General features: G+C 42.8%; 1 protein-coding gene across 1 annotated transcript in view; it reads left to right on the top strand.

Moving 5' to 3' along the window:
• The window catches only part of LOC126520897 (solute carrier family 35 member G1-like), a 142747-nt gene that overhangs the window by 24554 nt on the left and 100438 nt on the right, over positions 1-17755 (top strand). The gene's annotated exons all lie outside the window — the stretch shown is intronic.

Genomic DNA, 17755 nt, shown 5'->3' with positions numbered 1-17755 from the left:
GGTCATCTTAGTAAATTTCCGTATTTCTTGGTTATTTCTACTGATGCAACACAAAAGTTAGAGAAGGGCGGACTTGGCATCTCTTCAAATCAGCTTAAATGGTCTTTTGCTCTCCGTCTCACTAATTATACACCAATATTTCTTGCACAATTTCTGGCAATGTTTCTAGCTATATATATATAAGAGAAAATTGGGTCCACAGAATTCTAAACTAAATGTTGCTGATGCGCTTTTGGTTTGTATTCATTTAACTTCTAATAATCGGTCCCACCTTCTGAGTATATTTTCCACGGTTGCCCCGAACAATTTGTCTGAAGTCCGCTTTGTGTGGGACCCCGGTAACAGTGGAATCTTTTTAAACGAATCAGCTGACTCGCTCGCATCCTCGTCACTTAATGGTCCGGTTTTAAATATTCTTCCTGATTTTGCTTTTGTAACCGGAGCTAGATTCAAGTGTCCCTCCCCTTCATCCATACTCATACCTACTTTCCGCAGATGATTTTCAACACCTAAATTTCCGGTGGAACGCGAGCAAATGCTTTTCACAACAATGCGAGGTGACGTTAACAAGCTTCCGTTGTAGAATTCCCCGCCTTAGTTTTGCCTTCATAGATCTGGTTTATCCATAACTAATATCTGCTCTCTCTGCAATGAACCAGAAACCATGCACCATATCTTTTTTTTCTGCCACCGCTTTTCCCTACGCAAAATGTTCCTCTTATTTCCAACTAGTAAACTGCGTTTAGAGCTTGCTACACCAAATATGTTGTCTTTTGGCGCCTGTCGATTAGGAACAAACCAGGGTTCAATGATTACTGCTATACACAAGTTCACTGAAGCGGGAGGAAGGTTTTTTTGCTAGGGTACCGACTGTGGGGCGTTTTACTTTATTTTCATTTTATTCTAAATTCATGTATAGGCCCCCAAGAAATTTCTATTATTATTAAGTTGCCTAATGCTTCGTTTTGAATGTACGCCTTTACCCCTTTTTGATATTTTATTAGATGCATTTTTCAATCAACCCAATGTGGACAATCCCCTGTGGGTACGAGCCATGTTTTGAGGCAACAACATACGCAGGACGGTGGTTTGCTGTTCTACGGACGCTCTCCCCAGCCTTTGTGTTGCGGGTAATTGATCAAGTATAGGACAGAATATTTGTGCTTAGTTTTGTTTAGTGTTTTCCTCTCATAATCTGGTTGATCTCATTGTGAGTTCCTAATGCCTCTTTCTTCTTCCGGCCAGCGGTCTTTTTTCTGGATGGCTTCCCTTCCCACTAATAATATCCCGTCTTGCGCAGTGGCATTCACAGCCTTCCAGTTACCCCAGTGCCGACCAATTCATCCGCGTGGAGAATACAAAGGCAATTCATGAAGTGCCGCGGAAAGCTGCACGCCACTTTCAGAGCATAACCGATGTCAGACAAGTCGGCAGAGGGGGCATTCTATGTTGTTCGCCAGACCAGACCTGTGTCTCCGACCTTCTAAAGTGTGCAATGTTTGCGAATAGGCCGGTGAGCCCTTTTATTCCTGCTCATCTAGCTGGCATTAAGGGGCTAGTTCGGGGAGTCGACGCGAGTCTGTGTGCTTCCGAGGTGTTCTAAATGTCTTCCAGGGCAAGTGCCATATCCATCTACCGATGTTCACGAGTTTCTAAGAATCAGAGTCCCCACAGAGTCGGTCATTGTCACCTTTGCAGGCACAACTAAGCCCTCAGAGGTCGAGGCATGGACTCTAATATACAGGGTTGAAGCACTTTCTTCCCGCCCACTGCAATGCGTTCGGTGTTGGCGATATGGCCATGGCATTAAGGGATGTAGATCAGAGCAATTCGGTGCCGCATTTGCGGAGAATTCCAAGTTGCAAAGACGTGTCCCTCTTAGAGCGAGCGACGATGTTTGTGCGAAGGTTCCCACCCTGCGGACTGTTCGAAATGCCCTGCGAGAGACCAAGAGCTTCAAATTTTACAAGTTGTAGAACGGAAGTGATGTTCGGGTCGTGAGGTTCGGGCTATTGTATAAGTCATGTGGCTACGCTGAAGCTGCTGCACGTCACTCAAAAGCTATGGATGCATCTCTTGGTGATGTAGCAACTGCTGTGGAGAAAGCTGCGCCAAAAGCCCTTGACAGTCTTTTTTCGAATCTTTCAGAGACCATTGGCCAAGTTTTCACTGCTCAGATGTCACAACAATTGTAGGTTGTTGCGCGGGCAAGTGTTGTTTCTGAGATTACAGCTTCTCATGAAAATACTGGCAAAGGCCTATCAGCAAAGGCCTCGCCCCACAGTCCTGACAACACGGAACCTTCCGTATCTCGTGTCGAACGCGAGGGTGGTAACAGTTGCGAGCCCGGTTCAGAAAACATTGAGAACATGGATTTGGATATGCTCGAAGGTGTAAACTTCTAGCTTCTCCGTACACCCCTAGAACTACTATCCTGCATAAACTAAAGGCCAAATATAGTCAAGATGACAACCTATCAAATGACGTTTTCCTAAAAAATAGCATTCTACGGACGATAGTTAATACTGCCGGTATATCGTCAACATAGGGACCTTAAAAGTGCTGCAGTGAAACTGTCGTACCATTTTTGCTGCAACCACTGATTTTTTATATCTTTGTGAATAACTTTCTCTGATTTTATTATCTTGCAAGAAATGAGGTTATCTACAGAAAATAGTTTTTATTTGAAGAATTATTATAGTTTTCGTCTGGATCTGCCGTAGAGGGGGTTTAGAATTTTTCATCGCACCGAAAATTAGTCATAAAGCTAAGATTAGTCACCAGTCATTATCTGCGGAAAGTGAGATTCTAGCATTGGACGTAATACTGCCTGGATGTGCCCCATCTTTGATAGTCAATGTTTATTTTTCTTCAGAAGTTATGAATACAGGTTCTCTTGATACCGCGATTGCACCATGCAGAAAGGATATAATTATAGCTGGCTATTTCAATTCTCACCATGTGTCATGGGGCTATCGGGCCGATCCTCGTGGCAAGCGATTGTTCGATTGGACTTCGTCAGATGACCTTAACTGAGTAAATTCGAGAACCCCAACCTATGCATCCGGGAAATCGCGTTCGGTGCTAGACCTAACTTGTTTTCCAGTTCGGTTTGCGTCATGTTGTCCTGGTCTGCCATCACCTCGGTCACAAATAGCGACCATCTTTCAATTATTTTTGGAATCGCGTGCCAAATTATTTTGGACAATAAGCATATGTCCGCACTTATGCTAATTATAGCAAACTACAAGATTCATTGCGATCAGTTTTAAATAAACAGGCAGGACTAAGTGACGAAGTAAAGGTGTCACGTGATAAGTGACATGCAGTCAACCAAAGGTGGCTCTTATTCCCCCTGGTGGAATCCTGACTGTGAACGCGAATATAGAAGAAAAACAGCGTGGAGAAAGTTACTGTATAAGCAATGTCCACGTAATTGGAATGACTATAAATTTGTTGCAGTTACACTTAGGCAGACAGTTGAGCGAAAGAAAATTATAACGTCACGCATTACAGTACTCTACCACAGTGTAATCATAAAAAAGCCTATTTAGGTTTCTACGGTCTAAAAAGATTGTTTCAGCACCAGAAAATGTAGAATCTGTTTGTTTAACTTCCACGGAATTGGTGAAGTCACTGCACGAGATTGCAAAAGGCTTAGAGAGTCGATTTACGGCACTTATACCCTCTCCTATGCCGGCACCAGGACAAGCTGACGAATTCACAGCAGTCACATTAGAACAAAATAATGAAAGTGGTAAAGTCGCTGCCAGCTTCAGCTCCAGGTCCTGATGGCATAACTACATCAATGATAAAAATAATATTGAAATAGTCCCCCAGGATTTCCTTAAATTTATACATTTTTCAATTAAGAACGTATGGATTCATCCAAATTGGAAAGTGGCCAAAGTAATTACGCTACTCAAAACCTGCGCAATGGATACACAATAGATAACATTAGGCCTATTTCTCTGACTTCAGGTCTTGTAAAGTTGGTCTAGAGAGTGCATGGTCATAGCGAAAGGTGGACAGGCGACAACCAAATATTAAGTGACTCTCGAAAATGATTCAGGCCTGAGTGCTCAATTTTGTGCGCTCATGTTGACTTGGAGAGTCGAATTCAACTCGCTCGCCGCAACAACCAGTACGCAGCCTTAGTGGCATTAGATATTGCGAAGGCGTATGACAGTGTCCAGCACACCATCTTGATCAACAGGCTTGAAAGTGTATATCTTCCACAGTTTATAATTGCATTGATTCAGAATTTCCTAAGCGGACGTGCGTTTTATTGCTATCAAAATGGTGTTTCTTCTCAATGTTACAAACAGACAAGGGTCGTTCCTCAAAGTGCAGTAATCTCCCCCGTTTGATTTAATATTTTACAAAGTCATATTCCGACACACCGTGATGTGCAGGTATACGTATACACTGATGATATCGCATTTTTTTTCAGTGTTAAATGATATACATAGCCTTTATAAAGCATTGCAGGCGTATTTGAATCAGATTGAAATGTGACCTAAAGGAATACAAATATCCTAAATGTCAACAAAAGTACAATCATAGTTTTCTCCTTAACATTTACTATCCGGATAACACTAACGTATGATCAGGAGATAATTCCACAGGTACAATCATGAAAATATGTGGGAATGATTTATGCAGAAAAGCTTAACTGGCGGACACCCATAGAATAAATCGCATCTAAAGAAGCACGGGCTGTTGTTTTATTACGAAGAGTCAGCAGCAGTCATTTCGGAATGCGCAGGGAGACTCTGCTGCTGATTTATTGTATGTAGTATGTCCGACCCATTTTAGAGTTCGGTTGCGCATTATTTTCTGGAGGTCCTGCTTATAAATTACGCCCTCTCGTTCTTTTAGAACGCGAATCATTACCTCTATGTCTTGGCCTTCCAAAATTTGTAGCGAATAATACTCTTTATCATGAAACTCACCTGCCTTCTCTTCAAGCAGGATTTCGGATACTGACAGTCCAAAGATTACTGAATCTGTATGCTTCTCCCCAGAGACGCTCCTGCTATGTGTTCATCCTAGAGCCGACTGCATTCTTTGCGAATCAATTATCTCGACAGCATCGTCCTAAGGTAATTTCTGTGCAGAAGCTATTAGAACCATTACAAGTATGAACCCGTAATAAGGTCTTCCCAAATTTACCTAGTGCGATAGTAAATGTTGAATTCGATTATATATTTCCTAATAACGCAATGATTCTGCCTATTAGATAGCTAAAAGGTTTGTTAGATGACCACCTTGAGAACCTCCCTATAAATACAGTAAAAGCTACAGATGCTTCTGTCAGTGAAGTGAAGGCAGGAGTGGGCATTTTTTCGCCATCATTAAATTGGTCTCTCTCATTTCGATTGCCCGACTTTACACCAACATTTCAGGCCGAGTTATTGGCTATCATTCTTGCTCTACTAAAACTTCCCTCAGCGATTTAATCTGCCGTAATCATAACTGACTCATTATCCCCTTGCTCTGCTTTATCAGTGCCAAATTCATATACCATTCTCCAAGAACTTCATTCATCTATCCCCTAACATTTGCGCATCATCCATTTGCTATGGGTACTAGGGCCGTGGGACTCACTTTAAACGAGACAACAGACGCAGTTGCGGCGACATCTCTTTGAGGCCCGCTACTGAGGCTCCTGAAACCTTCAGCATACATCACGGCTGCAAGATTAAGAAAATTTTGTGTTCAAGATGAACGTGACAAATTATGTGTATTAAATAACACAGATTTCCAGCACTTTAGATTCCCTTGGCACAGCAGGTGGTGTTCAACAAAAAAAATTTGAAGTTTCATTCACGAAAACGCGTTGCCGAATACCATTGCTTAATTTTTATTCCCACAGGTCTGGTTTGGCACCTTCCCCTCGTTGTTTTTATTGCAACGAACCTGAAACTATGGGGCATTTCTTTATAGAGTGTTGCAGGTTCGACGTGCACAGAAAACGACTTCTGGAAGGTCGCCTTTGCCAAATGGATTGGTCATTACGCTTCCTGTGATATTGTCTCTTGTGGCGTCGGCACTAGGACACTGCAATAGAAACGCATATGACGCCATATTTAGTTTTTTAAGTGAAACAAGGAGACTGCCATGTTAATTTGTTCGTTTGCTTTCTTCAATACGACCACAAAAATATTAACTTCAAATTTAAAGTAATGTAGCCTGAAAATTGATATGAACGATTAGTATTCATTTAGCATCTTTTTTTTTAAATTACAAAATTCCATTTAAGTATTCGTCCCTTTTTACCTACAGCTGCCAGATTCATGGCCGATCTCCTGTAGTGGATTGGTCTATATCCATAGATACCAAACCAAACCGAACCAAACCAAACCAAACCAAACCAAATCAAACCAAACCAAACGCAGGAACGAAATGGGCAAATTTATAGCATAGATTCAAAAATGTGTTTGGGTCTGCGTAATTGTTTAATGAACTTCTTTCGCGCCACAACAACAACAAACAACAGCATGCGCTGCACTCCGCATCAGTTCGCAATAAATACGAAAAGCATTATATCCGTTTGCTGTGGAACAGATATATAATTCGCAAGAACCATTCGTCTTCAAAGAGCGAATGCTTTGCATTACGTAGATGTCAACTGGATTTAAGTATGCTTGAAAGTTTTTGTGAATACGGGCGACACTTGCTAAGCGAGGTGGAGGGGGGGGGGGGCAATGTTTGCCCCGCCGCCGACACTCGCATCTGATGTACTTCGCGGCAGCGGTGTATGTACCACCACTGGGCGTTTTACCCCGGGCAGTGAGCTACTGAATGAACCCGACGATCGTTGGCTTCGGTGATTTGACAAGAATTGTTGTGTTTAAGTCGATGGCGAAAGTCATGGGAGGCGCCTGTGGTAGGAGCGCACAGCACGAGAGATGTAGCGATGAAATTTACTATTCAAAAGCCACGTTTTCAGCCTCCGTTCGTTTGAAAAAAAACTTCTCGCCAGTCCTCACTAAAAGTGTAAAAGTGCCAGGAGCAAAATCATAAGCACGGCAGACTTGTTCGATCTCGCAGAATCAGAACCCAATTTCCAGCGAAGCTGTTCCTTTCGAGCAGTTGTATTGATGATGTCAATTGCCTGTAATGAAACTTTAGATAAATTTATGCCAAGCAAGTGCAAAGAAATTTGGAAACAAACGCCTTCGATGTGGCGGGACATTATCCACTTGAAGCGGAAAATAAATAAAAAATTCAAAAAGAAGCGTAGTGTTCCTAACATAATCGGAGAAGTACATGGTAAACTTTCACGTGCCGTAGACCGGGCAAGAGATCGCCATATCAATACGTCGCTATAAAGCTTCATTAGAAGTGACCCGCATAAGTTCTGGAGCTACATCAGCGAGACAAAAAGCCAATTTCCCAAATATCAGCTAATGGCACTTAAGTTAGTGATTGGGGGGTCATTGCTTAGCATGTAAGTGCTTATTTTCACACTGTGCTTTCCGCGAATGGCTCATGTGCGAGTAATGCTCCTGTCTGTTGTTCATATGACTTCTTGTTTTATTTCTCATCCTGCTGTATTTCCTTTATTGCTTAATATGCAAACAAAATCTTCTTGTGGTCCTGATGGTATTCTCAACGCGTTTCTTCGCTGATGGGCTAGGTTGTTGCAAAGTTTCTTGTCATTATATTTTGTTTCTCTGTTGCCCGGAAAGTTGCCTGAGTGGTGTCCATATTTAAGAAAGGAGGTCGGTTATTAATACAAAATTATCGTCCAAGTTCACTAACTTCTGCGGGTTGTAAATTAATAGGACATATTATTGAAATAACATGTACAAATTTGTAGAACCGTACTCTGTACTGACTAACTTCCAACACAGGTTCAGAAAAGGGTGCTCGACCATTACGCAACTAATTACAACGATTCATTCTTTTGCAAAATTTGTCGATATGGACTGCCAGACAGAAATAATATTCTTAAATTTCTGCAAGGCTTTTGACGCGGTATACCTCATTTAAAATTAATCCTAAAACTCAGGTGAGCTGGTGCTGCGGAAATATTTTCTCGCTGGTTTGCGCTTATTTGTCTGACCGCGTACAGTTCATCGATGGGGACGGGAATTGCACGGACGGCCTTCCCAGTCACATTTGGGGTGCCTCAAGGAAGTGTATTGGGACCATTACTCTTTCTTCTGTATATGAATGGCATTGTTACCGTAATCTGCCCTGGAGTCCAAATCCAACTGTTCGCCGACGATGTTGCATTGTGCAAATATCATTCTACAAATGATCAACACAATATAAGTGCTGGTGTCAATAATGTAGCAAAATGGTACGATCAATGTAGTACAAAACTTAACACAGAGAAATGCGTGTTTCTTCTGATTACTAAAAAAAAAAAATGCAGCGCCTCGCGTAACCTATAAGCTCGGTTCCCTACCGCTTCGACAAGTTACTAACTACAAATATTTGGGAGTGACACTGACTAAAAACTTGTCTTGGAATGTTCATATATCTAACATTGGTTCATCTTCCTTCTGAAAACTGTGTTTGTTAAGTCATCAGTTTAGAAAAGCCCCCACTAATGTTAAATTGCTTGGAAAGCTTGGGTCTGAATCAACACATACACGTCCCACTATTACCTAAGAGCACTCACCCTCTGCACATCCAAGAGCGCAGGCCGGAAAGAGCCAAATCCTTACAAAAACGCCCATAACGCTTTGCAAACTGTAAGGACGTGGCCTATGTAGACGCTGCCGAGTATCGTGACCGAGACGCTATAAAAGCGGCTGTACTAGATCAGCAAAATTAAATCATCGCTGCAAGCTCAGCTATTACAAGCTCGCCGGAGGTCGAGGAAGTCGCAATCGCCTTGGAGTACGCTTCCTCCGCAGCCAAATTCATAGTCAGCGACTCAAAGACAGCTATGCGAAATTTCGCGAAAGGGCGCATTTCGCCTGAAGCCCTCAAAATTTTGGCCAGGGTACCCGAAACCCGGCACAGATGAACACCACTCCTTTGGACACCTGCGCACTCCGGCCTTCCGGGAAACGAAGCTGGTCACAGTGCGGCGCGAGACCTGGCCATCCGCGGCCGCACGACAACCTCTTGCCCGATGAGCAGTTCGAATCTCTCCACCACTCAGGCAGGGACTGGATGGTATCCTACAAGGAAATTCTACAATTTTACCGCCAGGCCAGGGGGCATTATCCTGCCGCTCACAAAAATTTAGATGAAAAGCAATCTACATGGCACCTTTTACAGACGCACAGTTTCCCAAACCAACTGACGTACAGTCACCTCTATCCCGGGCTATATACAGCGGATTGTAAATTATGCGCAGGTAGAGCCGATCTTCACCACATCATGTGGGCATGTCCCCTGATAAGGACCAGAAAAGGCACTAGCTTATTGCCTCCCCTTCCCATCACTACCTTAGGGCAGTGGGAGACTGCACTGCTCAGCTCATACCTGGATCTCCAACTCCGGGTCGTCCAGATGGCCGAAGACGCCGCCAGAGCGCGAGGCCTGGCCGCCGCCTGAGGAAGAAGAGGACGGGCTCTCCCCTCCTCTCCATCGCTGACAAAATAAAGTTTATGCTACTACTAATGTTCAATTGCTCGGATACCTCTCACTAATCGGACGTTAACTAGAATATGCATGTATCGTTTTGGACCCATGCATTAAAGTGAACATTAAACAACTAGAAAAAATCCAAAGAAAAGCTGTGAGGTTTGTATTTGACAAATTTTCTCTATCCGGCTTTCTCAGTGAAATAATGCAGTGCTATCAAATACAGTCACTCCAAGTACGAAGGAAAGAAACGAAGTTATGGTTCCTTCGTATGCTCATTAATAATGAACTAGCAATTGAACTTTCCTCATTTCTGTCACCACTAATGACCAGACACCCCTGTGGTAGTGCACTAACGTCTTACTTTGCATGAACAGACAAATGTTAGTTTCATTTTTCCCACGTGCAATACTTGACTGAAATTCCTTACCACTTATATTTTCTTAAGTTTACTTTTCATTGTTTATTCGCTTAATTTGTCTTATCTGTTCGATTATGATGCCTACGCTGCTTGCAACTTGATTCCGCAGTGTGTATTAAAAGAATAAAAAAAAACACACACACGCTTTAAAACGTTGCCTACATATGACTCATGACATGGACTCTATTTCATCCAAATTTGAGCTCGTGTGTCACATTTCGTTCCATCATAGCACGGATGAAACATGCGTATAAAGCTTATGTAGCGTCGTTATTAATGAAGGTATAGTCGTGAAAATTTGCACACAGAGAGAGAGAAGTGGTTCTTGTAGGGAAAGGAGGAAAGGCTGGCACTATCTTCTGCAACCCTTGCGGGAGCACAGCTCAGCGCCATATATATATATGGCGCTGAGCATCTATCTATCTATCTATCTATCTATCTATCTATCTATCTATCTATCTATCTATCTATCTATCTATCTATCTATCTATCTATCTATCTATCTATCTATCTATCTATCTATCTATCTATCTATCTATCTATCTATCTATCTATCTATTAATCTATTAATCTATCTATTAATCTATCTATTAATCTATCTATCTATCTATTAATCTATCTATCTATCTATTAATCTATCTATTTATCTATTAATCTATCTATCTATCTATCTATCTATCTATCTATCTATCTATCTATCTATCTATCTATCTATCTATCTATCTATCTATCTATCTATCTATCTATCTATCTATCTATCTATCTATCTATCTATCTATCTATCTATCTATCTATCTATCTATCTATCTATCTATCTATCTATCTATCTATCTATCTATCTATCTATCTATCTATCTATCTATCTATCTATCTATCTATCTATCTATCTATCTATCTATCTATCTATCTATCTATCTATCTATCTATCTATCTATCTATCTATCTATCTATCTATCTATCTATCTATCTATCTATCTATCTATCTATCTATCTATCTATCTATCTATCTATCTATCTATCTATCTATCTATCTATCTATCTATCTATCTATCTATCTATCTATCTATCTATCTATCTATCTATCTATCTATCTATCTATCTATCTATCTATCTATCTATCTATCTATCTATCTATCTATCTATCTATCTATCTATCTATCTATCTATCTATCTATCTATCTATCTATCTATCTATCTATCTATCTATCTATCTATCTATCTATCTATCTATCTATCTATCTATCTATCTATCTATCTATCTATCTATCTATCTATCTATCTATCTATCTATCTATCTATCTATCTATCTATCTATCTATCTATCTATCTATCTATCTATCTATCTATCTATCTATCTATCTATCTATCTATCTATCTATCTATCTATCTATCTATCTATCTATCTATCTATCTATCTATCTATCTATCTATCTATCTATCTATCTATCTATCTATCTATCTATCTATCTATCTATCTATCTATCTATCTATCTATCTATCTATCTATCTATCTATCTATCTATCTATCTATCTATCTATCTATCTATCTATCTATCTATCTATCTATCTATCTATCTATCTATCTATCTATCTATCTATCTATCTATCTATCTATCTATCTATCTATCTATCTATCTATCTATCTATCTATCTTCTGCAACCCTTGCGGGAGAACGGCTCAGCGCCATATATATATATGGCCCAGAAAAAGCGAAGTTTAGGCGGATCCGGAGGGTTGAGGTGGTGAATAGCCGTTAAGCTATTCGTCTTTGAAGAAATCTCCTAGAGTCTCACCGAGAGCACAAACATCAGGCATAACGTGCGACCACCTTCTCGTTTTTACTAAATATAAGGTTGGTGCAATTCTCAGTGGTCCTCCAAAGACTGAGGGCAAACACACTGCGCGTTTCATCATATCGCGCCTGTAAAAAAAATTGCAAAGCTTCTAATAAATCCAGAAATGCTAAACTGCTACAGACTACATAACCCCCTCCCCCAATTTTTTTTAACCAGTTGTGACCTCAGTATCACGAACTCTGTTCTGAGGGCACTGGGAAGCATTATACTCATTACGACCCTATAACGCTTTCAAGCTCTTGTCTAGAAATGTTTCGTAAAAGACATAATCCACCTGCATACATTTAAATTTGCGCACATCAGTCAAAATATTACGCCTATTTTCACTAAATTTGATCTCGGTGACAATAATATTTATTCCAGGATGGCGGGACAAGTTCTTGGTGGTTCGCAAAACATACTTTTAACTACCTAGAGTACTTGCATAAATAATTTACTCCAAATGCTGTAATTAACTGTCACACTGCGGACTTTCTTACCCATCACCCATAACATGCCTACCTACATTTCCCACCAATTTAAGTAAGGTGCGTCTGTCTATTCAAATTCTTTTAAAATCTCCTAATCAAGCCAGTAACGTTATAATGTCGAACCTTATTAGCCACAGCCCCAAATTTTCACCGAATGTGAGCTATTGTCACCTATAGTTCTTACAGGACACTAGGAAAGATTGCGGATATTAGTCGTATAACGGTTCCGAGCACTCATTCAGAAAACTTTCGCAAGACCTCGTGAAATACACTTCTAACGCTCGTTTGTATAAGTCATTTTACAAAGATTGTAACTAGCCAATACAATTTAACCTTTGATCGTACACCACCCAGAACATCCCCCCCCCCCCTCCCTCCCTTCACCTTTGTGCAAATTTATTCTCAATTCCATGCTTATTCCTCCCAGAACAGCGGGCAAGGTACGGCTTCCCATACGGGGTGTTTTTTTCTTGAGCTGCACCAAATTTCTTAAATTAGAAAAATATTAATCACGGTAACGTTGTGTTTACCATTCGAGTGTATGAATTGGCAGCCTCTAGATATAGATCAAATTACGCAATTACGTGCGTAATTAGCGAAGTCACGGTAATTAACTTTCTAATTATTAACTATAGGTGGCTACAGCAAATGAGTACTTCGGGGCAGTCTTCGACACTACCTATTCCAACGATAAAATTTTGAATAGCGGGGTTCATGTGAGCTACACGAACAATTATTTCCCTTTGAAAGCCTCCTTGAAACCGAAACTGGCTGGCAAAAGCGTCTGTGTCGTCGATGTCATAGAGTTTGTACAATTTTTGTAGGAAACTCTATGGTCGATGTCACCCCCTTTCGTCACGTCTCCGATGTCACCGCCGGTCCCGCCCGCGAGCAGCTTGCGTTATCTCCTTGCTGTGCGGCATGGCCTAGCGCTTCAAACCCGTCCAGTCCGCCAAATTTACTTCATCATACCGTTTGGCACCACGTGTCCATTTCCACCGACGAAATGCCGTTTGAGGGGTCCAAGGGAATGACGAAGTAAATTTGGCGGCCCGCCGGCACTGAAGCGCTATATACGCCAACGCCGCAGACAGCAGAAGATAACGCAAGCTGCTCGCGGGGCCGGACCGGTGGTGACCTCGGAGACGTGACGAAATGCGGGGGACGGCGACATCGACGACACAGACGCTCTTTTTCCAGCCAGTTTCGGTTTCAAGGAACCCGCAAGGGGAACTACTTGTTCGTGTACACTCTTAGGCAAAGTTACACTCTTTGGCTTGCCCCTTCTGCCACACAACAATAATCGTTATCTGCCTTGATGCGTTTCCTTTCTTTAACGCTGCGAGCCCGGAACTTTCCAGTAACGAACGGCACGCGCGTTATCAGAAGGGGCACTCCAAAGGGTGTAAACTGTTCTATGCTGATGCTATTCAAAATGTGATAGTTGGGGTAGGTAGTGTCGCGGACGGGACCCAATGCACTCATTCGCTGTAGCCACCTATTGCTGATAATTAGAAGGTAATTACCGTGACTTCGCTAACTACGCACGTAATTGCGGAAATTGATCTATATCTAGAGGCTGCCAATTCGTACACTCGAATGGTAAACATAACGTTACCGTGCTTTATATCTTTCAGTTTTAAAATTTTGGTGCAGCTAGAAAAAAAAGAAGAACACCCTGTATACAAGGTGTTTCACGTAACTTGAACCAAGGATTTAAAAGAAAGTGATTAGCCGCAGCTGAATCAAACCAACGGCATATGGTTTGCCGTCATGTGGTGCTCCTTAGACTATTTTATATTTCGCTTAATTAGTTAACTAAGATTAATTATGCAAAATTTGTAATATTAACTTTAGGGCTAAGTGCGTTTCGTAGCGTTTTAGGGGGGGGGGGGGGGGGTTCAGAAACGACCGATCTAATTTTTTGTGGCAACGTACATGCTTCGAGACGATTTTTTTTTTTCGCCGTTTAAAGAAAGCCCGCGAAATATGAAATGAAACCACTTGACTATGCTCATGCCTTTCGTATTGCAGCGCTCTCAACCATGCGTCGAGCCTATCGCTTATCAGGGACGACGGCGTTTCCTTTCCGTGAGCTATTGCCAAAGATGCTGACACACTTTGAAGCCGGTGCCTAGAGCCTCGGCCAATTGCCTCGGCCGCTCACTTCGCCACGGTCCGCGCGCGCGGTTGTTAATAAACAACGCTCCATAACGTACTAGGTAATGAGAAAAGCTTGCTGACCTTGAGAATACTAGGATGTAAACATTGATTTATATAAATTGCGCTAACGGCTCTTCATTACTCGAAAACTATCCCAAAACTATTCAATATTAGATTCGATTCGCTTCTTGCACTATTCGACTCGTATTGCATTCGGTCTGAGAAATCCCCGTTCGGACAACCTCAAGAAGCTTAATTAGTATTTCCGAACGTAATTAACCGGAAACGTAAACAAGATGCTCTATCTTGGCTCAACCACTGGAATGTCGTACATGAGTCAGCCACCTGTGAAACGAAGTGACTGCGTCGCCGTCTTCTGTCTTTCGTCTTATACCCGCCGCGGTAGCACAGTGGCTATGGCAATGCACCGCAGTGCTCAAAGCCGCGAGTTCGGTCACGGCTGTGGCGGCCGCATTTCGATGGAGACGTAATGTAATCTAATATGTATACGATCGTATACATATTCGATGTATGTGCACTTTTAGTGACCCCAGTTGGTTGGTCCCTAGTCCCGCACCATGGTATGCGCCTCCTAACCCGATCGTGGTTTTTCCACGTAAAACACTAGAATTCGATTTAATCTTTTGCCCACTTCAGGCAGGACGGGTAGCCATTTCAGACCCGTTTGCATGGGGCATGGTGCAAGTTGCCAAGCACCATGCAAACGGGTTATGTCCCTTCGGTAGCAAAGGTCGTGTATTATATCTGCGGTGTTTCTTGAGATTGTTTCTCGATATCAAGTTATGAAGGCCAAGCCTCTAGCATAACGTACAGGCAGCTCACTATGCGACTGGTTTGAATCGGCGTGACTTTAGGCAGTCAGCATACTCTCTCCTTCATTCGCGGTTGCTCGCGTCTTCAGACGATTGAAACGCTCATAGCCATTCACGAACGCACCAATGTGTTAGAAAGAACGCTTGCATAAGCTGTCTTGACACACAAACGCATCCTCGGCGATCAATCTTGTTCACGTGAGGTTTAGCCGAATCTTACAGCTTCAGTTTGGTTCCTGATTTCTAAGCCGCAAGGCGGCATCTGGTTACTTCGCTCAACGATGTTCCACGACAACCCGCCATGTATCCGTGGTGAGAAAACGCTGCATCTGCGGCAAAAAGCTCTATGGACCGAGTTAGGTAGCACTGGCAAAGGAAGCGTCAGGTGGAAGGCCTTCGAGTCGAGCTCGGGGCGCTGAGACCACGCTAACCGCACAGACAGGCGCCATTGCCAACCACATGCTAGTTGCACATGTTTTTGCGATTAATTGCATCGATCCTGTTCAAATAACCATAACTTTTTAATGACAAGGAAGAGTAATACCCCTGTTATACCCCTGTTATACCCTAGTTACACGGGCAGCTTAACCGCGGTTAAACTTAACCGTGGTTAACTCGCTCAACCGTGTTTAACGCCAACCGTAGTCCGCCAGAGTTACATGGGCTATCCCAATCACGGTTAACGGTCTGATGATGCGTCACGTTATCTCTTGCGTACAGATTTCATTTTGAATAATTTTTCTTCGAAATTTGATTAAAGTGGTATAAAGCTGTTATATTTAGCAGAACAATTGTCATATTAGAGAGTTTTAACGTGTAAGACTGTGTTTTGCACGTGTAGGTTATTATTTAGCTTAATTTGGGAATAATCTGCAAATGCTGGTCGCAGTCTGTCGTAGAGTTGGTTTTGCAGCCGACAGAATCCGCCATTTTGCCCGTTTCCGAAACGTCGGTTACACTAAACCGAGGTTGCCAAGCTCGGTTGGCGGTCAACCGCGTTTAGCGATAACCTCGGTTACGTTAACCGCAGTTAAGCTTAGCGGTTTGTCTCGTCTTGCCGCAGCAAAAAAATGTGGCCCCGTGCTCTTGTCGCAGCGAAGTGGTCGCTTCACTGCTGTATGCTTGTTTTATTTATCGTCCGAACGAGAAGGCGCATTTGGCGTTACACACTAGTACGGTAACTTATAGCGTCCTCGATCACCCGCACCGGTGCGCACCGGGGCGCCTTGGTGCGCACTTTCATCCTCGATCAACCGCACCGGTGCGCACCGACCATCCTCGATCACCGGAAGCGCACCCTGTTGGAGCGGTTTTCTGTTGCCCCGCGTTGCCCCGTCTCGCACCGAGAAAATCGGTGGTGCGCCGGGGTGCAATCCCAGCAAGCACTGCGGGACGCGCCACGCGCGCGCGCACTGCCGACTGCAGAATCGCGGACGCTCTGGCCCGATAGCTGCACAGTGATGCCACGGCTGCTGATTTATCAGTAGACCTACTGATATTTAAAATTTTCTGCTGATTCAGTGATAAAGCGCTTGAATCTGCTGATTTTCTTGCTTTTCTACTGAAACGAAAGCGAAATCTGCAACTTTTTCAGTACAGAGGATGGATGGATGGATGGTTATAGAGGTTACAGAGGTTATATTAATGTGATGCCACCTAGCGAGAGAAAGAAAAACGTGGTTGGCTCCGAGGTTAACATACATTGTTGCGTTTCCAGACTCTCAAACGTGGCGCTACTTCTGTCTTTGAGCAAAGTGGGGAAAGGCATAGAGTTTCTATGCTCTATGGGAAAAGGTGAGGCGGTGAATTTGTGGAAGTGGGTGCACTACCGAACCCCACAACTATGAAACCACCATTATTATCATCATCATCATGACCAACCTATTTTTAGGTCTATTCGATTCAGCCAAGTTTCTCTGCACCTTCTGCACCTATTCATGGTGCACTGCACCTAGACCCTCGATTCCCCGAGGTGCAGCAGTGCACCCTGCACCCCCGTGCTCTATTGAACGGTGTGCAAGGCAAGGTGCCGCCGCGGTGCACTGCACCCTTGAACCTTGCAGCGGGTGGGTGCAGCCCGGCACCCCCTGCAGTTTTTCGTTTGAGGTGCCGTGCGCCTTTTTCTGAATCGAACAAACCTTTTATGTGCACTGCCGCACGGAGGCCTCTATGGAGGCCTCTCCCAGCGATCTGCAATTACCCCTGTCTGGAAGATACCATACTCTAAGGCTTTCAGGTACTAACTACCATCTGACGCCTTTGAATAGGCCATCGGAGGGCTTCACTGTTTTTAAATTCGTGCTTGACAATGGCTCTCTATATTCCCGGGTTTTTCAAAAGTATCGCTAAGAACCTCGGGGTCAATTTTTGTACTATTTCCTGGAAGCTACAATACTTCAACAGAGTACTAATATAAGCGCTGAATTCGTGGCCTCATAAACTGAGTGCAAAAATTG

The sequence above is a fragment of the Dermacentor andersoni genome, chromosome 3 (assembly GCF_023375885.2).
Source record: "Dermacentor andersoni chromosome 3, qqDerAnde1_hic_scaffold, whole genome shotgun sequence".
Taxonomy (NCBI): Eukaryota; Metazoa; Arthropoda; class Arachnida; order Ixodida; family Ixodidae; genus Dermacentor; species Dermacentor andersoni.
The sequence above is the reverse complement of the archived record's forward strand: the minus strand, read 5'-3'. Positions and strand labels throughout refer to the sequence as shown.